The 24,512-nt window shown below is 37.8% G+C and overlaps 1 protein-coding gene across 2 annotated transcripts in view; it reads right to left on the bottom strand.

Annotated features, from left to right (window-relative positions):
* Window positions 1–20,313, bottom strand: part of FAM222B (family with sequence similarity 222 member B) — a 63,345-nt gene extending 43,032 nt beyond the window's left edge. The window contains exon 1 of one of the 2 annotated variants that reach the window (XM_036889795.2): window positions 20,177–20,313. The gene's annotated coding sequence lies outside the window, so the exon portion shown is untranslated. The remainder of the gene's footprint in view (window positions 1–20,176) is intronic. The other variant, XM_036889797.2, reaches the window with a different exon arrangement.
* Between the last annotated feature and the right edge of the window lie 4,199 nt (window positions 20,314–24,512).

Below are 24,512 nucleotides of genomic sequence, written 5' to 3'. Positions count from 1 at the left end.
AAAAATTCTAATATTCTCTTCTAAAATATAAACAAGAAACTCTTAAGGAGTTTCAAATACCTTAACTGAAATTAAAATATCAACAGCATCTTACCAAAGTATCTATATAGTCTGAGAAACCAGAGGAATTATAACTGTTTGATGAAAGATCACAAGGGTAATGGGGTATCATGATTGGTGCACATGGTCTGTATGGGGTCACGGGGAAGACAGCGTAGCTCAGAGAAGACAAACAGGGACTCTGTAGCATCTTCCTACACTGATGGACAGTGACTGCAATAGGGTATGGGGGTGGACTCAATAATAAGGGTGAATGTAATAGCCACATGGTTTTTCTTGTGAACCCTTCGTAAGAGTGTATATCAATGATACCTTAATCAATCAATTAATTAATTAATTGAATTAAAAAAGATCACAAGGGTAGCCCAAAAAGTTTCTTCCTAAAGATGAATGCAAGTCCAATTTCTTTTTAGGTCCCTCAAATGCACTCTTGTTATCTTATTTACCACTACCCTTACCACTACCCATGTCTGCCAGGTAACTATGACTTCTTTCTAGTCTCCTTCATTCCACATACCATGGCTTTCATCCATTTGTTCTTGTTAGAAGAACTACAGAAACAGTTCAATTTATTGCACATTTACTAGATGCAAGGCCCTGTGTCAAAAACTACGGTTGGCTGGTTGTTTTATCATCATAAACCTATGAAATAGATACTTCCCCCATTTTTACAAATGAAGAAACTGAGTTTCGGAGAGGCTGAACAATCTGCTCTAGGTCACAGCTGGTAAATAGAAAAGTCAATATTAAAACTTACACCTTCCTGGCTCCAAATCTAATACTCCTATTCACTATGCTGTATTATGGCTCTCTGGTGCCTATGTCATCCAGCCAAGTTTTCACTCAGTGGCTTTTACATGTTCCATAATCTGGCACTATCCTATCAAACTTACTCCCTACCTTTCTTCAGCATGTTTTCTCCACACAGAAGGACTGATTTGCTTGCTTACTGTATGTGTTTCATGTTCACCATTTCTAGTTTCTTGCCATGACTTGTGCTGTTACAACTATTCCATTTAAATCCTATTTTTCAAGGCCTGGCTCAGATTCCACCTCCCTTGTGAGCCTTCTTTGATGCTGTCTACAGTGATTCCTTTTCTGAATCATTATTACACAATTTAGTACTTAATTGTTCTGTTTTCTAATATATGGTTTGCCTAATTTAGACTGTAACTCAGAGTTTATATTTGCCTTTGTATTTTCTCTCTTCCCAATTTTGCACAGTGAGGCATACATAGTAAAGTCCTCAATATTTAGAATAGTAAACTTTGTAGCAAAAGAATGGTCCAAATCACTTATATCACCCAAGTTCTCATAACAGCCACCAAAGCTGATATCATTAACTTTCTTCATTTATTTTCAAGACAGAATAAATAACCAAGTTCTAATTCTGCCACTTTAGTACTAAGTACTTATCCACTCTATGCTTCAATAGTATGGACAAACCGATAGGAGGGGCCTCAGAGGGTTGGTGATGTTTCTTGTCTGGGAACTAGTTACATAAGTAGGTTTAATTTGTGAAAATTCATTGAGGGGTACACTTATGGACACTTACCTATATGTGTATATATATATATTTTTTTCAATTGTTTTTAGCTTTTTTTTTTTTCTGAGAGGGCATCTCTCATATTTATTGATCAAATGGTTGTTAACAAAGAATTCTGTATAGGGGACTCAATGCACAATCATTAATCAACCCCAAGCCTAATTCTCAACAGTCTCCAATCTTCTGAAGCATAACGAACAAGTTCTTACATGGTGAACAAGTTCTTACATAGTGAATAAGTTCTTACATGGTGAACAGTGCAAGGGCAGTCATATCACAGAAACTTTTGGTTTTGATCACGCATCATGAACTATAAACAATCAAGTCAGATATGATTATTCATTTGATTTTTATACTTGATTTATATGTGAATCCCACATTTCTCCCTTATTTTTTTTTTAATGAAATGCTGAAGTGGTAGGTAGATGCAAGATAAAGGTAGAAAACATAATTTAGTGCTGTAAGAGGGCAAATGTAGATGATCAGGTCTGTGCCTATAGACTAAGTATTAATCCAAGCTAGACAAGGGCAACAAAACATCCACGGATGCATAAGATTTCTCTCAAAACAGGGGGGATGAGGTCCTAAGCCTCACCTCTATTGATCCCCAATTTCTCACCTGATGGCCCCCCTGCGACTGTGCCTGTCTTAGGTTGTTCCTCCCTTGAGGAATCTTACCCGTCTCTGGCTAACCAGCCATCTTCCCGGGCCATACAGGGAAATGTAAAGTTGGTGAGAGAAAAACAATATTCTTTGAAAAGGTTAGCTTTTTACTTCTTTGCAGATTTATGCCCTGTGGCTTCTATGCCCAGCATTTGTCTTGAGGTATCTTTACCACTTGGAAGAGTTATGATACTCGGTAATTTTTTCGATATGAGGCATGAATTCTACTAAAGGGTTGTAATTAGGAAGGAAGAAGAAAAGCTATAGAAGTAGCAGACGGAAGAAAACATGGGAAGATTGATTATTTCTTTGACATAACTTCTTGTAGAGTAACATAAGCCTGTATAGGTTTTAACATCCTATATGTATATTTTACCTCAATAAAAAGTTTTAAAATATCAAGTTTCAGATTATATTATAAAATCATGCCTATTTTTTAAGCAAATATGAATATTATATAATCTGGAGGTCCAAGAAAATATCTGGAAATACATGCACCAGTTTGTCTACAGTGGTTACCACTGAGAGGAAAATAAGAAGGGTGTGGAGTAAAGGATATAATTTTTCAAATACTTCTTTTATTCAATCTTTTGAAAAATAAACATGCATTAATTTTGTACTGTCAATAATTAGCTAAGTAATGGAATTTCAGATTATTTATAGTTTTTAAACTTTCCATGTTGAACATATCTTACTTTCATAATCAATAAAAGATGAAAACATCACACACATTACCTGTCAGAAACAGAAGAAAAAGATCAATGGGCTGTACTGAAAATTAGTTTAGCTAACATCCATCTAGTCTGATCACTGCACTTCAAAATTTCTTGAGTACTTTATTTTGCAAAATTCCCAAAAGACATTTACAAAAAAAAAAGGGTGCTTTTTAACACTTAATTTACTCCAATAAAAATAAATACAGTTTTCAGTAGAATGAAATAACAAATTCAGAATAACAATGAGCTATCCTGAACAGAAGCTGAACACAATTAAAAATGCATTTTCCCCATAAAGACCCCACTACGTGACATTTTTCAGAATTCAAATACCCATGAGACAAAACAAACTTTGATAAGAAACCTTCTTATTCACTAGACTATAAAACAGCAAGTATGAAAAAGCAAGTGTGAAAGTTAATTTTTTAAAAAAGGCAATGCCTTTAACTATTATTTCAACATAGCAAGGTATTTTTCAGTACTTTTTTTTACTGGCTGCACTTTCTCTTTCAGACACTAGAGGAAAGTGTAAAATCCATTCACTGTATCTTTGGGAATTCAGTTTACTCATTCATTCACTCACATCAACACATATTTATTGCATTCCTATAGACCAGGCCTCTATTAGACCCCAGAGACAAAAACAAAAAGCTACAGTCCCTGTCTTTACGGCGCTTAGACTTGGTGAGGGGAGACACACAAGCTTTAAGGAAAAAAAAAGCAAACTCAACAAAGAATGAACATGAGAACCAAACCTCAACTTTTGCAAGACTGTGGGTTTAGAGCAGGACAGAAGAGGAAGCATTTCTAGCAGAGGGAGAAAAAAACATGTGTCCATATAATAATTCACACTAGATGAACCAGTTTATCCAAACTGGCTTGTAACAATGTTACCCACCTTTATCTAAAAGGAAATAACCTATACCTAGAAAATATCTTTAAACTGTTATTTATAGAAAGTAGGGGCATGAAATATTAACAGGTGTGGAAGATCTGCTGAAATATCTAGTTGGCCAGGCTTCAAATCAACTGTACAACAGTTTAAAAAGCATGAAGGTAACAGACACAACTGGAGTTAAGAATGCTTACATGGTAATAAAAATTTCTCATTTGAAATCAGGATAAATTACATTATACTCCCCTGAAAGAGTGTGTCAAAGGTAAATGATTAAGTAGAAGTTTCCTAAATGTGCTCTGTCTCACACAAATTAAGTTTCCCTAACTAGGAAATAGAGTAATCTAACAATTAGCTTTCACTGATGCCTTTTGAAAAGCCTCTCTAAAGACAAGGAACATCTTGGTTGGCAAATCATTTCCACACCTACATAATTCAAGCCTACATAGAAAAAGCTAAGACTTTAACTGTTAAAAAACTGAATTAAAGCTCAAAGTCACCAGAAGGACAATGGAAACATTTGTATGCTCTATTTGTCCCTATTCCTCAAAATGACTGTTTCATCTTTTGCTATATCTGATATCTGGATCACATGTGCTGGGGTGGGGAGTTGGAAAGAAGGGACAAATTGTTAATTTCTTATACTGAGGGTAAATTTCTCATACTCATGGCATAGCACATGGCAGAAAAAGTAAAAGCCAGCATCTCCTGCAAAAGTTTCACACACATACACAAAATGAGACAGCAAACTTGCAAATCAAGCATGATTTGGCATCTTTAAATGCAGAGCCAATTCTCTTCTAGAGCCAAAGCCAATGGCTTCTCCTATAGATAAAATGGCAGAGTTCCTGAAAAAGCCCTGGACGCTGTTTCCCCACAATCCTATCATCTGTCAAAAGACAGAAAACAAAAAGAAGGTTTTGCCAGCCAGAAAAAGCAATATAACCAAGAGCCAACACTTTACTTCAGACAGAAGGAGATTTTCCATGCATCTTTGGAAGGATAGAGACAAAAGAGGCTTACTATTGCTCAAATAACCAACGCAAACATTTTAACCAAACACCATCTTGGATAAGTATTTGATGCCAACAGTCTGCTCTCTCACTTTCCATTGAGAGCCTTAAAGAATATTTGCAACATTAAAAAGAAAAGTTGATTGCCACAAAATACAAATAATTTTTACAAGTCAATAAGAAAAAGACAAATAACCAAAGGGGAAAATTTCAAAGGGCATAAACCAGAAGTCACAGAGTAAATACATAAGCTCAAATATTAACACATATTCCATATTGTTACTTTGTAGTGGTAAATGCTTCTCCATACAGTCCTAAAGGTATTTTGAATTTAAAGTACTGCCAACTGCAAGCTTCCAGAGAAATCTTGGCTACTCAGAATTTTTTTAAAAAAGGTAAGGATACCTCAAATCATCATGTTATACACTTTAAAGTATCTTACAATTTCATTTGTCCATTATACCTCGTTAAAGCTGAGGGAGGGGGGGAAGATAAGGGTGCCCAGCATAAGCTATACATCCCTAAAAATATTTAAGAAAGAAACTTCGTGAAATATCTATTCTGGGAAGGAAACTCTTAAGTGCAATGGAAACAGGTAAAAGGCATCAAATTCCAAGGAACTAAAATAAGAACATAAAATGAACCTTTACTATGAACAAAGCAGATGACGGAGACAAATAACAGTCTAAATACAAAGGCAAAGAATCTCCAAGAAAGTAAGTTTACTCAACCATCTTTGCTGTGGAAGCAGGACATTCAAGGACCCCTTTACCGGTCACCAAATGTGAAAGAAAAGCAAATAATGCCTGGGAGCAGCAAAAGCAAGTACAGTCTCCCCATCAAAGGGGAAAAGAAAGCTAAACCTTTAACTTGTCCTTGATACAAAGAGGTAATGGCCTGTGGGAAAACTCAAATTCCAGAAAAAAGATTCAATTCCAACCATTAAAGCTAAGAATTTTGTGTCACTTTGTTCTAAAATTAGCAGTATACAGGTCCCTACTGAAAAAAACAATACACAAGATTCCAACTGAGTTGTCAGCAGGGTAAAGTTCTGGGCATGTCAGCAGACTATTGCTTAACCATTTCAGTTGTCCTTTATCAGCTTGAGACATGAAAAGCAGCACATCCCAGTTTTCCTCTGCTGTTAATGTCACTTTAGAGGCTGAGAAAAAATCAGTTCATCAGATTCAAATTTCAAGCATTTTCTAAGTACATTATAGGTAATGATGCCACCAAGTCTATATTTCGACTCAGGTGTGGAACAAGGAGTGCTAGTTCTGCCTGAAATGGCACCATGTCCCTCTTCAAGGCCTAACTGCAACCATAACCTAAGCCTGCATTAAAGTGTCTCTATGGTGTTGCCCAAAATAAATTAAAATGCTTTTTCAGTTTTTTGTGAGTGGTTCTATTAACTGGCTGTGATGCTTTAAATATAGATAAATCATCACCATGAGGCCTTTAAATATTTGGCAATAACTGCCATCACGTGGCATTTATACCCTCACTTGAACCAAAAGGCCAATGTGGTAAAAACTCTTGTGATACGAATCCTCTAAAGTGATATTATAAAAAAATATTTGGGAAATATTTTCTTTTAACAAAAGGCTGCTTCATTACAGTTCCGTAATTGTTACATTCTAGAAATTAGGGTAGCAATAGCTCTTCCCAAATCCTGAGCTATTTTTTCTTCAGGTAGTATTTATAAAATTATATCACCTTTCTTAAAAGGAACTTAAGGCCACTAACAGTATGTTGCTAATTTTCACAACATCCCAATAAAGAACTATTATTTAGCATTTATAGCACATTTTAACTTGCAAAAGTATTTCACAATTATTTTCATTAGTAGTCATGCCTCACAACCACCCACTGAGCTAAACTGGTCCTTTATCCTCATTTGACAACAGAGAAAACTGATGTATTGTAAGGCCAAGGTCAAGCCAGTCTGCTTTCCCAAGACCAGGAACCTAAGCCTTTAAAAAAATCCTCATTCACTCAATCAATATATCTGTACTGCTCATAACCCTGGTTAAAAACAGGAGAGCACCTAAAATGACAGTACAGAAACATTAAAAGATCATAACACCTCCACAAAAATATATAACCACTTTGCAATACAAGTAAGGCTTTAGAAACAGTGACACAAGGAGTTTTCAGAAATTGGCTTCCAAAACCTCACTGTCATCGTACAAAAACTAAAGTATGATCAAATGTGTCTTTATCTCATTCCTCCCTCCAATCTACTACAATCACACTTCTTTTCATCTCCACTACCTCAGTATGTGGTTCTAGTCAAGGTAATACTAATCTCTATGTTCCCAAATCCCAAGGGTACTTCTTTGTCTTACCTGAGACAGCATTTAGTACAGAGGTTCACTCCCCTCTTGAAAGATATTCTTGACTTCCAACTTGGCTTCTGTAACATCACTTTCCTGGTTTTCCTCCTCTATCACTGGCTGCTCCTTCTCTTTCAGACCGCTTTTCTCTAGTCACAAACTATTCCTTAGTGACTGACTTCCTAACTGAATTCCATGACTTCAAATTCTACCCACATGTTGATGATCACCAAGTCTACAATTCCAGCCCAGACTTCTCCCAGGAATGTCATGGCTTTTCTATCCAACTATCTTATAGCTCCAGATGGCTGTCTAACAAGCATCTCAAACTTGACATGACCAAAACAGAATTCTTGACAAATAACATTCTATCACAGTCTCATCCATCTCAATAATTATCATCACCATTTACCTACCTAATTGCTTCAACCAATAATGTAGAAGTTAGCCATGATTCCTCTTTGCCTCACTCTCTCTGGCTGGTGCCAATCCCAGAGCAAGTCCTGTCAATTTCACTTCCAAAAGATACCCCAAATCTGCCTACTTCTCTATAGCTCTTCTACCATCACTCCAGTCCAAGCCAGTCACCATAAACTCTGATCTAAAATAGTACAAGAACCTTGAAACTAGTCTCCTTGCCTCCACTCTTGATCCCCCTACATCCATTTCCACACAGTAATAACCAGAATTTTATTTCTAATTACAAATCAAACCACATCATATTCTTCCTTAAAAACCTCCAAAGGAAACACATTACCCTGGCTTTCAAATCTCGGTGTCATCTGGCCTCTGCCAGCTTCTTGCACCACTCTCCTCACCCACCATATTCCAGTCACAACAGCCTTATTTCCATTACTCCAATATACAGAGTTCATTACGTCTTACCTTTGCACTAGAATGTTTGATCTGCTAATCTTTATATTCTCCTAGATCTTAAGTGCTATACCCTCAGAGAGTATTCCCTATTCTCCCAAAATAAAATAGCTACCCATTCATTCTCTAACATATCACTCTATTTTATTTCCCTGCATAGTATTTATCTTTAATTCATTTTTAAGTTGTCTGTTATCTGTTTACCCTCACCAGAATATAAGCTCCATAATAGCAGGGACTTTATCTTGTTTATCTACTGCTAGTGTATTGCTAGTGCCCAAACACATAACTAGGAACTGCAAATTTGGCAAGCTTAGTTGTTAGGTGCTGAAGTTAAAAAGTTAAAAAGACTAATCCCTACCCACAAAGAACTCATAATCCAGTTGAGGAAACAAAACATTTAAATAGTAAATGTAATGCTAGCAGGTTAACAAAATGTCAGAGAAGCCCAGCAGCAAGAGTGATTAATTATGCCTTAGGAACTAGGAAGACTTCACAGAAGAATTGAGCTATCAGCTAAACCCTAGAGATTAATTAGGAGATTCACCAGATTGTTGATTATGTTTGTCTGTCTGTTTGGAAGAAGTGTCCTTGGAAGAAAATTAAATAACTAGAACTAAAACATAATGAAAAAAGGGGGAAGGAAGATGGAAGTAAGCATCTGCTATGTATTAGGTACCACAGGTAATAAAGGGTCTTAAAGGCAAAGGGGATAAGCAGTCTCACAACTCAGGAATATCACTCTATGGCAGTGTGTTGGATGGATCAACTGAAGAGGTGATAAGACTAGAGGCATGTAGACGAGGTAGGAGGTCACTGCAACTGCCCAAATGAGAAAGGAAAATGGTCTAATCGAAGACTTTGGCAATATGTTAGAAAGAAAAATGCAGATTCAGGAGACATTCAAGGTTAAAATCAGACCTAGGGATCAACCAGATATGAGTGATAAAGGAAAAGGAAGAATGAAGATCAAACCCAGGTTTTGATTTAGGTAACTGTGCAGCTACTGATAACATTCAACTAGGCAAAGACTCTAGAAGATTTATATTTTGTGGCAAAGATAATGAATTCCTAGGTGACTATGAGACATCTAGGTGGATTTTGGAAATTTAATATTGCATCCCAAGAAAGGAAAAATTTGAGTTAAATATAGATATTTGGAGCATGTGTCTGTGTGTGCAGTGAATTTCATCACTTGTGAAAAATAAAAGGTGACTAAGAACAGAATTCTTGAGAACACCAACATTTAGAGAATGGATGGTAGAAAAGGGGACTATAAGACTACAAATGATATTAAGGAAGAATAGGAGTTAAGAGGAAACCAGGAGTGGACAGTGTCACAATTTAAAGGAGCAGAGAGGCAAAATAAACTAAGGACTGAAATGTGTCATCCTGGGTTTAACAATTTAGTCTTTGAGCAGAGCAATTTCAGTGGAATGGTGGTGGTAAAATCATATTACGTGCTTGAGGAATACATAAGCTGTGAGAAAGTGAAGAGAGCTGGGAGAAATCTACTTTTATAAACAGGAGATAACAGCAGTAACTGGAGGTAGGGTGGGGACAGAGCGTTGGGGGAAAAAAGACATAAAGACTAAAGATTCATATGAAAGAGAAATAGTGGTGTAACAACGTCACAGAGGGAATAACAGTATAAAGGAAATTTTGACGTGAATATGAATACAGTAAATTCTGTTAAGTGTAGAAGAAGTAAAGATAATTTCCACTTGATAGCCTTTGTGAGAAAAGTGAGGGAAGAATAACATTAAAGGACTAGAGATCAACTGGATTAACAATTTACCAAGAACAGTTGAATGTTTAGGTGAGACACAGGAACTTTAACCAGACACCCAACAATCCCCTAGTAAAAGGAATGACCTTACTTACGTAAATAAAAGTTCTTACTTAGAAATTTGACAGCTGATGGAAAATCAGAGTAGTTGTGGGAAAAAAAGCATAGTAGAGACATGATCCAGAAACAATACCAAATAGTTCGAATTGCCTCTCACAAGAAAGCAATAGCAGAGGGATAAGGATGGATGCCCAGCAGAGGAGGGAATACTGTTAACCAATATCGGACATGGTTCAACTGCCTAAAATTTACAGCCAATTTTCTCAATGTCTCCAAATCTGAACACACTCACTAGTAAGCTGTAATACACAACTTCCAAGAATATTAAGGATGTCTCCTGTCACAATATTCAGTGTACAAACTTCAGACCATTAAGCAATCTCTGAGAGAACAGAGGGTTTGGCTAGATTTTGTATGAGATCCACATATCCCCCAATAAACATGGTAAGTCTCACTAGTGGATACTTTCTCATGCACTAAAATGGATACTTTTCCTTTAGGTGACACAGCAGTGTCCTAGAACAGGAAGAAGAGAGTGGGGAAGGGAAACAAGTAGTACCATACATGACAATAATCAAACTTAACAGTAAAAAATAACTAGCAAAGTATCCTTGAAGTCTTAAGAGTCAGAGCACACAACTGCATTTCAAAGTAAAATAAATTCTAAAGGATCTAACATTTCTACTCAGAATTTTCACTATGTATCTTCTAAATTATTTTAAATATATTCAAAAAAATAAAATTAAGTTAAAAAACTCAAATATCTTTAGGAAATTACATTTCTGTAATTCTTCTTTAAAGTCTCCCTCTTCTGCCCTCACTTTTTCACTTATGCACAAAATTCACTTTTTAGTGTTCAGTTCTAAGAGTTATCATAAATACATGAAGTCATATAACCACAACCACAATCAAGATACAGAACAGTTTCTATCACTCTACAAAAATTTCTTCATGCTACTCCTCTGTAGTCAAACACTCCCCCTATCCTTAACCTGCAATCACTAATGTGTACTCCACTCTGTCTCTATGGTTTTGACTTTTCCAGAGCATCATTTAAATTCAGTTATGTAGTGAGTAACCTTTTGAGCTTGGTTTCTTTCACTTATCACAATGTGTATGAGATTCACTTATATTATTGCATATATGAAGAGTTTCTTTTTATTACTGAGCACTATTCCATTGTATGGATATATCATAGTTGATTTATCCTTCCCGAAGTTGAGAGACTTTCAAGTTGTTTCCAGCTTTTGTGAGTACAAATAAAGCTGCTATAAACATTCACACACAGGTTTTTGTGTCATAGGTTGCCGATTCTCTTGGGAAAATACTTGGGTCATATGTTAGGTATATGTTTTACTTCATAAGAAACTCTCACAATGTTTTCCAAAGTTCCAGTTGTTCCACATCCTCACCAATCTTTAATCTAGTCAGTTTTCTCCTTTGGTTGTTTTTTTTAGCCATTCTAATGGCGTATCTCATGATTTTAATTTGCATTTCTCTGATGACTAAGATATTCAGCACATTTTCATGTGCTTACGTGCTGTCCATATAGCCTCTCTGGTGAAGTCATTCAAATCTTTCACCCTTTTTTTGTTGTTGTTATGGTGTTGTTTGCTTCTTGATGAGGTTTGAGCTCTTTGGGCTCTTCATACATTTTGGACACAGGTCATACATCAGATATATGATTTATAAATATTTTTTCCCAGTGTATCTTGTCTTTTCATTTATTTAACAGTGTCTTTTGCAGAGTAAAAGTCTCAAATTTTGATGAAACACAAATTACCAATTTTTTTTCTTTTATGGATCTTGCTTTTAGTGTTGTATCTCGAACTCTCTGCCTAACTCAAGGTAGGATGGATTTTGTTTTATTCTAAATATTTTATAGTTTTCCATTTTATATTCAGGTCTGTGATTGATTTTTAGTTAATTTTTTCTTAAGGTATTTAAGTTGAGGTCTTTTTTTTCCCCATAGGTATCTAGTTGTTCCAACAACTAGCTGTTGAGAAGACTGTCCTTTTTCTATTGACTTGCCTTTGCACTTTTGTCAAAAATCAAATAGCCATACTTAATATATTATTTAATAGTTTAAGATCCACATATTTAGCAGTGTAATCTATTTCTGGCCTCTGTGCTATTCATTGATCCATGTACCTACCCTTTTGCCAATACCACTCTGTCTTGACTGCTATAGCTCTATACTAAGACTTACAATCAGGTAGTGTGCATCTTCCAACTTTGTTGTCCTTTTCCAAAACTGTTTTGGCTATTTTGGTCCCTTTGCCTTTCCATGTAAATTTTGGAATCAGCTTTTCAAAGATTTTTTAAACCCTTCCCAAAAGTGTCTACTTTTAAGTGGAAATTAGCCACTTCTAGATTTACCTCAAGAAAAATGATGGTGTACTGTAAAGATTAGAAATCTTATGTTTATTTTTGAAGGTTCTGATTTTTTAGTTGCAGAGCTGCTCTGAGATTTCCTGCAGTTGTACAGGAAAATAAAAATGCTTTGTATAAAGATATATGTTAATATTATTTGTTACAATAAAGTTGAAAACCCAATTTTCCAAAAAGACATGCTGTTTATTTCAAATAGTAAAAATTAAAATGTTAAATTTCTTGTACTTTACCATGACCCCTCCTCTGTCAAATAATCTTCCCTAGCTGTTAATCATCCTTACTTTGGACATTCCTCCATTCTCAAGCCTTCCTTGACCCTCCAAATATGACTTAAGGGTTAACATGTTTCCACTGTACCCTGAGGTCCTCTATCATCACTCTTAACACATTATATTCTATAACTGACAGTCAACTTGTTTGTTTCTCCCACAGGGACATAAACTCTGAGTGAGCAGGAATTAGCTACATTAGCTACTTCTTCTTAGCTCCTAGCACAGAGTGGGCAGTGCATAAATCTCTGTCTTGAATGACCAATTGCTCTGAATGACAGCAAGAAAGGGAAGAAGCTGAAAAGAGATGCCCTACTTTGCACAGATACTGTAAGAGAAATACTCCAAGAGTAAAACGTGACAGCATATTTTAAAAATGAGACATCTTCAATAAATACATGAAGAGATGGAGGGCAAACCTATAGACTAAAAGATAAATGGTCGACATGTGAAAAACATAATGTATAGACCTTATCTGGATACTGTTTTGAACAGTTGAAAGATTACTGAGATAACCTGGGAAAATGGGAATACTGACTGGATAACTGATGATATTAAAAAATGCTTGTGAATTTGGGGGGGAAATTTCTTTTTTAGTCCTTATCTTTTAGAGATGTATACTGGACTATTTAATTATGAAATTATGGTATCTTGGATTTGTTTAAAAATAATTTGGATGGGTTAATTGGTAGGGGGTACACAGATGAAACAAGATTAGCATGAGTTGACAATTACTACAGAGAGTGACGGGGGGCTTATTATACTCTTCTGTCTACTCTTGTGTATACGTGCAATTTTCCAAAATGTAAAGGTAAAAGGATAACATATCTACAGAATTAATTATTTTCTTCTTAACATTAAGTCCCCAAGCAAAGGGAGAAAAAGGGAAGTATGCAGAGTTAAGCCTCGAACCAAGTAGAGACCCTGGGGATGTTTGTAACTCCCAGCATTTGATTCTCCACTCAAAGCCAGACGTCCTGTTTAATGTCAATATTAAAAATGCTTAGCTAAAATCTACTAACAACTTTAGATACTCCTTTCATAAAACATGTTTACATTTCAAAATCATGAACTATCAAAAAAGCACCTAAATTATATACCACATTGTCCTTCCAAAAAGCAACAACAGCATGTGTATCTTTTGATTACCATCAGATATGTGTACTTCAGTGTTTTCGGTTCTTAAGTAACTGGCAAGAAAGGTATGAGGTAGCAGAAGACTGAACAGAGTTAGTTAACTTGAGTTCCTAATCCCAACTATGAACTAACCTGACAGCACTGGTTCAAAATTGTCCTGTGGTCTTCAAACCAAATCTTCTGAGGTTCTGGTCCATAGAAATCGCCTAGTTTCTAATCTGAGGCATTCAGTGGAACAGATTACTTTCTTTTCCATATTTATAACAGAACTAATGCTAGACAAGGCAGTTTTCCTAAATCTAGTAAACCACTGAAAACAGAAAAAGATGTATAGCTACTATGCACACTAATTTTCTTTTATTGAAAATTTTACACACCTGTATATGCTTTAAAGCATGAAATGGTATTTAATTAAGAGAAATACCATTCTTTCCATTAAGGGGAGAGGTTTTGTGTTTTATTATTTTTTGTGATCTAAAAACTGCTAATTTAACCCACATAACATATTAAAAATGGAAAAATAAGTTAGAAGTGTACAAATTATTATAGAGAAGGTACTTAGTGCCACATACCCATAAAGCCAATTCCTCCAGATGATGTGAATGAACAACAAAAGCAACCAGAACTTACACTCACAGGGTCATCATTACTTATACCCTAATGATTTCTAGATCTGCATATACATTCTAAACCTTTCTAATGAACTCAAGACCCAAATATCCAGAAGTCTACTGGACATTTGCTTCTAGATTTCCCAGGACACTCAAATCTAATATACCAAAATCAAACGCATTTTCCCTCAAATTTAATGCCCTGTATTCCCTAACTTGGTTAATGACGTCTTCATCTACCTACTTGCCCAAGCAAGCAATTTCAAATCCATCTTTGACAACTCTCTTACATACTCCATAACATAAAGTCAGTAAGATCCTTCTGGTTAGTCTCCTAAAAAGCTCTTTATTTTAATCTGTCTACAATTACACCACTGCCACTATAATTGAGATCTTCAATATCTCTCAAGCGATCATCACAACCAGTCTCTTAACCAACTAGTCTCCCTGCGGCCAATTTCTAACTAAATCTAACTTCCACACTGTGAACAGTGTTACTTTTCTTAGTAATCTGAACAAGTTCCTTACCTGGTTTTAAACTCTTCCATGACTCCCTAGTACCTACAAAAGGAAATTCAGTTCCCTCACCAAGGCCATCCACAACTGGATTCCAACCCATCTTTCACCTTGCTTCCTTCCATTCCTTCCTCATACCCCCATGGTCTGGTCACATTAAACCACTGGTTCACAGGTCCATACTCTTATAGCTCTGTCCCTCTTGTGCAAGCTGTTCTCTGCATTTGAAACACTATACTCTCCAATCCTTTTTGTTGAAACAGCCAAACAAATGGTAATCATCCCTCAAGACCCAACTGCCTCTTCCTCTAAGAAACCTTCTCCAACCTTCCCTTCCCCCACCAGACAGAACAGTGCTCCCACAGCACTTAGTGCAAATCTCTATGATAGCACTTACTGTACTGATTCAAAATTATTTGTTAGTTACCAATTAAACTGTGAACTCTTTAAAAATAAGGATATGTCATTCATATTTTTATTCCCAGTGCCTAGCACAATGCCTAACACACAGTAGACACTTTAATGTTTGCTGAGTCTGACTGCTGAATCCAGCATTTTTCAATGAGACTAAAGTCCAAAAAGCTTAAGAGAATCAAATCTAATTTTGGCTCACTGGTGAAAAGAGACTACAGAATTCATGCTTATGTTATTTCTAGTCTTTCATATTTTTCCCTACTAGCTTCATAGTTAGTTACCAGAAAATCAGTAACTCAGTGAGTCTCTTAAATCATTCTTTAAATGACCTACATCTTCCCATGAAACAGTACAATCCAGTGCTGTACTAAACCACCATTTTATAATTGAGCTATCAAACCTGATAACTTATTATTCTCTTTGTATTAAATGTGTCCTTAATAAAGAAAATTAAGCATTTTTCCTCTTGAGTTGTCTTTTCACTCTAAGATACAAAGCTCTGAAAGGGACATAATCAAGACCTTCATTATTAGCAGCTAAAAGACAGAAATAAGTATCTAAGAACACATTCACCTCTCACCAACTACACAGTGACTTCACACTTACCCCTCTGGTCAGCTGTAAAGCTTCAGCCCTTCCTCTGGCCACTAAGCTTCTCAAATTCACACTCACTTCTCAATTTATTATATTAGAATCATCTTTTTTAAGAGTTATTATAATAGTTTAGGAGTTTAAATCCAAGAATTAGGTTCATGTCTCTTCTGAAAATGCGCCAAGCTTCCTGTCTTGCTCTGCTGCCTTATGCAATGTTACTCTGCCAAAGTCTTAGCTCATTTCCTCCTCCTGCTTGTCCTGATATGGTGGTACACATTAATACTGCCCTCCCTCTCTCTTCCCATTTTCAGGCTTTACTGTCTCCTTGGAATGCCCTATCTTCTCTGTCCATTTGAGGGCCTATCATGCAGTTTCATGCAGGAAGCCTTTTCTGACAATACCTGCACCCAGCCTTCCATAAACTCACATAACAAGTTGTACCTTCCTCTAACAGAGTGTTTACTGCACTTCATCAATTCTAAGGCATACTCCCCCCACCCACAACACACATTCTCTGAAAACATCTTACAAGTGATGGCATACTAGATGTATTAACAGCATTTCTTCTTTCTTGGTAGTGTATAAAGTAATTGTGAACCTTATAATCATTGGCATCACAGATTCGATGAAATGAGGTAGTACCTTCTATTATAATTACTTGGTATACTTCTGTCTCCTCCACTAGGCTGTGAACTCCCAGAGGGTAGGTCTATGTCAGAATCTTCTTTGACCAGCATACATTTGGGCACAAAAAATGTACACAACAAACACTAGTAACAATCAACATTTATTTAGCATTTACTAAGTATAAGGTACTATTTTAACACCTTACATGACGCACATTTAACCCTCACAACCACCCCATCTACCCCATTAAGTACAATTATTATCTTTGTTTTATAGAATAGGAAACTGAAGTAAAGACACACAGGTAAGCTCCTTCAAAGATACACAAGGTTGCACAAGATTTGAATCCATGTTTGCTGATTATAATTTATATTTGTCATTTTCCATTCGGCAAATTATTTAATGAGTAAATTACTCTAGGCCAACTACTGTGCTAAAACACTGATACGCAAACCCTGGTCAAGGGGCTACGCTGAACCATACATCCATTCTTAAATCTTTTACCCTTTCAAACGTCAGAACCAATCTACAAATTCACTAAGTTAAATCCACTCTCCTCTTTACTTTTCCTTTTTAACCTTTCCATACAATTCTCCTTTTAAGTTGTCAGCACTCTATCAAGAACCAAAACAATAACAAAAAAATTAAACGAAACTAAAAACTCTTTGTGTTATTATTAATTAGCAGCTGTGGAAATACTGCAAAGGAGACTTCAGTTAAGGAATGGGTGGCAAGATCAGAAAGGCTACTAAGAAACAACAATTCTGTTTGCAAGCAAGTATGTATTCTCAGTAAAAAAGAGAGGGAGGTAAAAACACCATAATTTTGTTTTTAAATAGACTGTTTTAAAAAGGTTTCCCTGAGGCATGAGATGTTTTAAGTAAAATGATCCATTTTATCAGAATAAAAATGGGATAGTAAACCTTAATCCTTTTATTTTAGCCCATGCTATGTCAGGGACTCACAGAAGTCCTTACATGCACACTTCTGACAGACTACTCACGTAACAGGCAATCAAGGCACTGAGCACAGCCTTTCTCTCCCCCAGGGGGAAGACTCCTCATTTGCTAACAGTCAACTACTACATAAAAGTAACCACAAATAGGATAAAGAATAGAAGGACAGAAGGACACAGGAAATTCTCATCACAGCTGAACAAACCTCTTATTTTAACATAACACAAACTGCACTTACGAACTTGTTTAAACTGATGAAAATTTCCGAGAGGGAAAACTATATTATCAAAATTAAAAATAAAACAAGACAGCTAGGCCAACTCTAACATTTTATACTTACACTTTATCTTCCATGTGGTAGTCCAAGAATAAATTTGAAGTTTGTAAATCACCTAAGACAACAGTAACAATGCCTTTTTTTTTTTTTTTTGTAGATGATTATTTTTTATTGAAGGGTAGTTGACACACAGTATTACATTACATTAGTTTCAGGTGTACAACACAGTGATTCAACATTTATATACATGATAATTCTAGGTACCAGCTATCACCATACCAAGCTGTTACAATATCTTGACTATATTCCTTATGCTATACATTACATCCCGGTTACTTATTTATTTTACAATTGGAAGTGTGTACTTTTTTGTTGTTGTTGTTGTTGTTGTTGTTGTGAGGGCATCTCTCATATTTATTGATCAAATGGTTGTTAACAACACTAAAATTCTGTATAGGGGAGTCAATGCTCAATGCACAATCGTTAATCCACCCCAAGCCTAATTTTCGTCAGTCTCCAATCTTCTGAAGCATAACAAACAAGTTCTTACATGGAGAACAAATTCTTACATAGTGAATAAGTTACATGGTGAACAGTACAAGGGCAGTCATCACAGAAACTTTTGGTCAAATGCCTTTTTAAACTACCCCCTAACAAAGAATAATTAGTGTTATGGACAGAGAATTTATTGGGAGAGCCAAGGAAGTAATGCAAAAAGTCAAAAATGATAGATATTTCACTGTGCATTTCCAGGAAAGAAAGGTAAAACACATTTTATCAAATAGAGAAGTTAAAGACAACTAGGGTTTATTTTCCTCATTCCTATAAAATAATTCATTCTCCTTATTTGTGCATCTTCAAGAATCTAGTACAGCCACTCCCTACCTTTATGCAGATGAAAGACAAATCACTCACTAATTTCCAAAAAGCCTCACCATTTCAACTCTTAATCCTCAGGACCAGCAAAGCTGAAGCATCCAACTTCTTCTGTCCTTTTGGAAGGAGTTTCAATTCACCTCTCTTTCAAAAGCTATGGCTAGAAAGCCAATTCTCCCTCTGGAAGTTTAACTCTGTCCTCTGCTTGGTCTACCCTAAACAACACCCAGAACAACAAAGCCTCAAGAGTGCTCCCTAGACTCTCAGAAAAGAACCAGCCACCTCTTGGGCTCTTGCACAGCTGCTTCTGTCTTTCTCTGAGAGACACTCCATGGGCATGGTAACAAAAAGTGGAGCTGAAAAGCTGCTATATGCTTATCTGACCTCCAAAATAAGAAACAAGGGTTCCTGGGGCAACCAGAAACTCCTTTGCAAAGGGAAAACTTTTTTACAATTTAAAACTAACAAACTATATTTGCACATCCCTCACTGGACAGCCCTGTCAACTTGTCTCAGAGTAGTTTTCTCAACTCATAATAAAGCACGGTAGTACCACCTGTGTTACAAGGAACCGAACCATAGTGAGCTATGTTCAGAAAGCACTTAACAGATTGGCCCTCCATTCTCTATCTTCTTCCTCTTGAGTAAGGATCTACACACTGTAAAAATGCCTAAGAGTATGGTATTTTTCCTACCCCAGTGTGATGGCTAATTAGTCACATCACAAACTGATATTTCTGCACGTGATCTGCTGTGCCTATGTAGAAAGCACATTTGTGCCTACTGAGGTCTTACAGACAGTATGCTTTGCCCTGACAAAGAAATTAGTCATTCCATTGGTACTGGTGAGGTCTAAAATCCAGCAATATTGTTGATGCTATAGTACTTACAATTCACAATTTTCATAAACAATCTCAATCACATAGATGATGCTTGCAACAGCTCACTGAAGCATTACATCTTCCAGAGTTTCAGAAAGGTTAAGTGAGACCTGCCCAAGGTTAATCTATCAGCTTTATCAGTAGCGGAGTGGTTTCAAACCTGTCGAACTCTAAGGCCCTAACTCTTTTTCCTGGACCCCTCCCAGGTTTAAACGGAGGGCTCCCCGTCTCCCATCTTCTACCCTGAGCAGCCTATTATTCCAGGTGACCAGCCCTTCCCTGCCTGGTTCAGAGTTGGCTTCTTCAGCTCCAGCAGGGCTTTCATCCTCCACCACCCTCCCCCCACGACCATTCTCTGAAATAAGCGGAAAGGGAGAGGCGACTGAAAGCTCCTGGGGGAAGGGACGATGACAAACGGGAAAGCACGGGACACCGCTCCTGCCGTGCGCTCCTTCACGCTGCAGCGGGCACCCTTCCCTCCCCCAAGCTGTCCAGCCCTGGGGCGGGCGATCCGGCCACCCGCGTCCCCAAATTCTCCCATCATCACCTCAAATTGTCCCTCCCCCACGCCCCTTCGCCTCCGACAGGCAGAGCCCACACCAAGTCGAGGTATCCTTCCACCAAGCCAACCCTCTTTTCTCCCGCCATCCAACCCCCTTCCACCTCCACTCACTGTCGGTGACTGGGCCCGGCCCTCATGGCTGCTCCGTTGCCGCCCGCCGCCGCCACCTTTGCTCCCTACCCCAGGGCCCCTGAGTCGCCACCGCCGCCGTGGGGACTCGCCGGGAGCCGCTCCTGCGCCTGCGCAGTCTGGAGTGCCGGGGCCCTCTAGGGTAGCCCGCGCCTGCGCAGCCCTCGCCGGAGCGTCTTCCTCAGTGCCTGTTGCCCCGACCCCCTCGATCCCAGGCGGATAAGGCCGCTGGCCTCCAGGGCTTGGTAGGTTTAGAGGCCCTGGCGGTTGCTCCTAGGTCTGACGCCACTGAGTTACCTTGCCTAGGTTTACTGAATGCTTGGATCTCGGTGCCTGTAAGAAGCCATAGACTTAAGGGCACTTCCAAGATCCAGTATGCCACTTGCACTTAAAGGCCTGAATTCAGGTGCTCTGAGGTGACCACCGATAATAAATTTGGATTTCTTTCAAGACGACGATCACATCTAGAATGCATTGGGCAATTGTGTTAGAGCAACTTTGACATCCCACAATACACTACTGATCAGGAGGTACTCAGAATCCCTGAGGACCTTGTCAAGGAGGTGACTGCAACTGGTATGCACTGGGACATTGCAAAGTTGAGTCCCTTCATCAAGCCCATACGTTTATTGGATGAAAATGTTCTAAGCATCTCGGGCCATGTAGGGACCTGCAGGCTAATGGTCCCCTATTTTCCATTGCTCACTGTGCAGCCTAGCCTTTTTGCAAACGAGTAAATGAAAACCAAACCTTTAGTCCAAGGGGACCCAACTATCAGCCCCTAGACTACTGTGGTACCTTGGCATAGCCCAACAAGAGACTAGGCTCAATTGAAACCTGGGAATTCACAGGCTTGAAAGCTGCTGACAATACACTGAGGTCAAAGGGAAGAGGAAGTACAGAACTAAATTCTATCCCTATCACCATGACTTTTCCATTCCCAGAGATAGGGACCAAGATATAATGGCGGGTGGGGGTGGAGGAGAGTAAATACATTCTTTCTGTGAAGGATGTTACATTTTCTGTACTTCTAGGGAAAGCAAAATTGACTACTGATCCCAAGATCTGGTGTGAATATTTGAACTCTTAATCTGAGATTAAAGAAATTTTTCCTCATTTTGGAAAGAAGCAAGAATAAGCCCTAGGGTAAAGGTTTAAAATGGAGCATCACGGAGATGCTGGAGGCAATAGAGCCTGTTTGTCATCAATATTACTAATTACAAATTACTAATTTAAAATGCATATAATGGAATTCTCAGGTCACTAAGAATCTAAGAGTTACTCCTTGTAGCACCTAGGACCCTGAGGATGTTTTTCTCATCAGATGCTTGTGATTTTTATGTACATAGGTACATGGGCTCTGGAAAAACAATATGTAAAGTGGCATAATCCAGTCCTTAGAAAAGCAAATCTACACAAAGGTGCAATCCTCATGTATGAACGGCCTACAACCTAGGCATATGTACAGCAAAATACAACTGCTGACAGAACTGGGTGGTAGGCAGTAGTGAACATCTTGTGGTTAGCTGGCTTTGAAGAGTTGTCCTTACTGGCAAAAGCATTCCCCTTTGGAATGATAGCACATTTGGCACCACAGGGGAACTGCAGTGCCAGAAAGAAGGAAGACTTAACATCAACACTATGTTCTAATGAATGGATGACTGAAAAGAAGGCCTAGCTGACCCTGAAGCTTCTGGAAACTGTGCCTTCCACCAAACTTCTAGCTTTACCACCACATGCCCCCCCAGCAAGGCCTGCTGGAGTCTGTATGATGACAGCTTATCTTCTTACATTTGAACAATAAGGGTCTCCTGAACTATTTCCCTACTCAAATTTCTTACCAAGGGCAGAATAGTGAAATAATTTTTTTCCTGCCATTCATTCACTGTAGCTAATGATAATCATTCAGAAAACCACCCTATTTTCAGACCATGTGATTTAGATGAGGTTCATTCCCTGCACGGAGCACATGGTCCAGACCCAAGTCAATCAGCTCATAACATACCCTAAACTACAGTGATTGCACATTAACCCAGTCAGAGGCAAAAACACACAAGGAGAATTTTCCTTCTGGTGAAGTCTGTTGCTCTTTCCCCCTAAAAGTAGATGTGAGAAGATATATTTGGAGCTGCTACAGCCATGTTGACACCAGCAAAGCAGAGCCAATCCTGAGAAAGATGTAATTGATTCACTCTCTGAAAAAACATTTCGAGTACCCACTATGTGCCAGATACTATTCTAAGTGCGAGAGATACAGTATTGAAAAACAGATAGAGTCCTTGTCCTCAAAGAACTTACAGTATACTGGGAATATACAATAGCAACAAACACTCGCATAACATTTATGATGTGCCAAGCACTGTTCTAAGCACTTTACACATATCAGTCCTATGAAGGTGCTATCATTATTCCTAGTTTATAGATGAATAAACTGAAATAGAGATTACTTGCCCTGCATAAATAATGGAGCTGAGACTCAAACCCAGAATGTCTGGCTTAGTAATCTCTGTGACCAATTACTATATTATAAACTGCTTTGCCACAGGAGGGAAAAATGAGTCCTAAGAGAGAATTTAACAAGTCGTGGAAGGAACTGCCTGTGGGAAGATCTGTAAATGAGAAATAACACCAAGCAACTGGGGGACTGAGAAAAAAATTAAATTGAGCTGAAAAAGAGGAGAGACAAGAGAAGAGACTGGCGAAACAAGCTGAAGCCACATTGGTTTGTACTTTATTCTGAGGGCAGTGAAGAGTGACTTGGTCCTATTGGGGCCATGGGGAGGTTGTTAAGAACTTGAAGACCCCTGAGGACCCTCTTATAGTATTTCAGGCACTGCAAAAGAAATTATTGCAGGTAGTGATAACTGCTGTGAGGAAAAGGCACTCTGAGGAAATTACATTTAAGCTGAGACTTTAATGGGGAGCAAAAGCCAAATATAGGATACAGGAAGCAGGAGTAGCAGACGTAAATGAGCTTGGTACATTCAACAGATGGAAAGAAAGCTAGTGTACCTGAAGCCTGGAGTAGAAGTAAGCAGGGCTCAATGCATATAAGAACTTCAGATTAATCTAGTTATAACAGGAGGCCCTTAGAGGGTTTTAAGAACCATCTCCTTCAATTTATACCCGCTTAAATCTCTGGAATCCATCTGCTTCTCTCCACCACCCTCATTTGCACTATTTTAGTGAGAAAGATAAATTGATAACTAGTTGGAAAAGGACTTGGTGTCACAAAATTTTTTTTTGCTCTTCACAAGGAGATTAAGGATTTTTTTGTATTCCAATCTTTTTTTATTGAAGTATAGTTGATATACAATCTTATATTGGTTTCAAGTATACAACACAGTGATTCAACTGTTACACACATTATTAAATCCTGAGATTAAGCATTTTTTAAAGAAATGCTGACAGAGGGTATATAGTACAGAAATTGTCATACAGAAAATAAAGAATAAATCATGGAACAAGGTTCCCAAAGGGATAGGAACATGACTGAAATAGGAACATGTGCTGAGAACCTATATTGTTCTAAATCCTAGATTCAAGTGAACATATTATATTAGGCAAATGTTTATTATCACCTTTATTTTACAGATGAGGAAACTGACACTTGGAGAGTTTAAATAACTTGTCCAAATGCATACAGCTAAGTGACAAACTGAGATATGAACTCGGGCAGAATGTTTCATTTGATTAGCCTCTCCTAATCTCATAAAATACAAAATTCCCCATAATATTCTTTGAGGTGAAAAATCTCTGGGAAAGAAGAGAAATTAAGGCACTTTGGCACAAGGGACTTTGAGTCATTTCTGCTAAGTTTTTGTGCCATCCCTGTGAACCTTCCACAGTATTTTCTGTTGGCAGTACTGCAGTAATTCAGTATGTGTTCCTTGGGTGATATTGCATTTATGCAATTAAGCTCCTCAACCACTGTTTAACCTGAAATTTCCCTTCACCTTCATTGCAGTTGAAATAGTATTTCACCTAACTGTCTATACGAAGATTCTTATTTTTTTGATGGCTAGCTATCCTGTATTTAGTGGCATCCTGTTCTTTGGGCACCCATATGCTCAAAGAACATCTAGAATGTTACATTCCAAAAAGGTGGTCTCTTTTACTAACAAGAGCAGGCAGCCTGAAAGCCGGAGCCTGGCACCATTCACAAACCATCAGGGCATTTGTCTACCCAGGCTCCATCAATCCTCTCTCACTTAGAGCTTCTCGGGACACTCAGCCTCCATTCCTACAACAGCAGCCTGCCAGTCAGTTGGTTCTTACCATCCTCCAGCAATTCTCCCCCACTGCCCAATATCATGAA

Source organism: Manis pentadactyla, chromosome 4 (genome assembly GCF_030020395.1).
Source record: "Manis pentadactyla isolate mManPen7 chromosome 4, mManPen7.hap1, whole genome shotgun sequence".
NCBI classification, from domain to species: domain Eukaryota; kingdom Metazoa; phylum Chordata; class Mammalia; order Pholidota; family Manidae; genus Manis; species Manis pentadactyla.
This window is presented reverse-complemented; position numbering and strand designations above follow the sequence as displayed.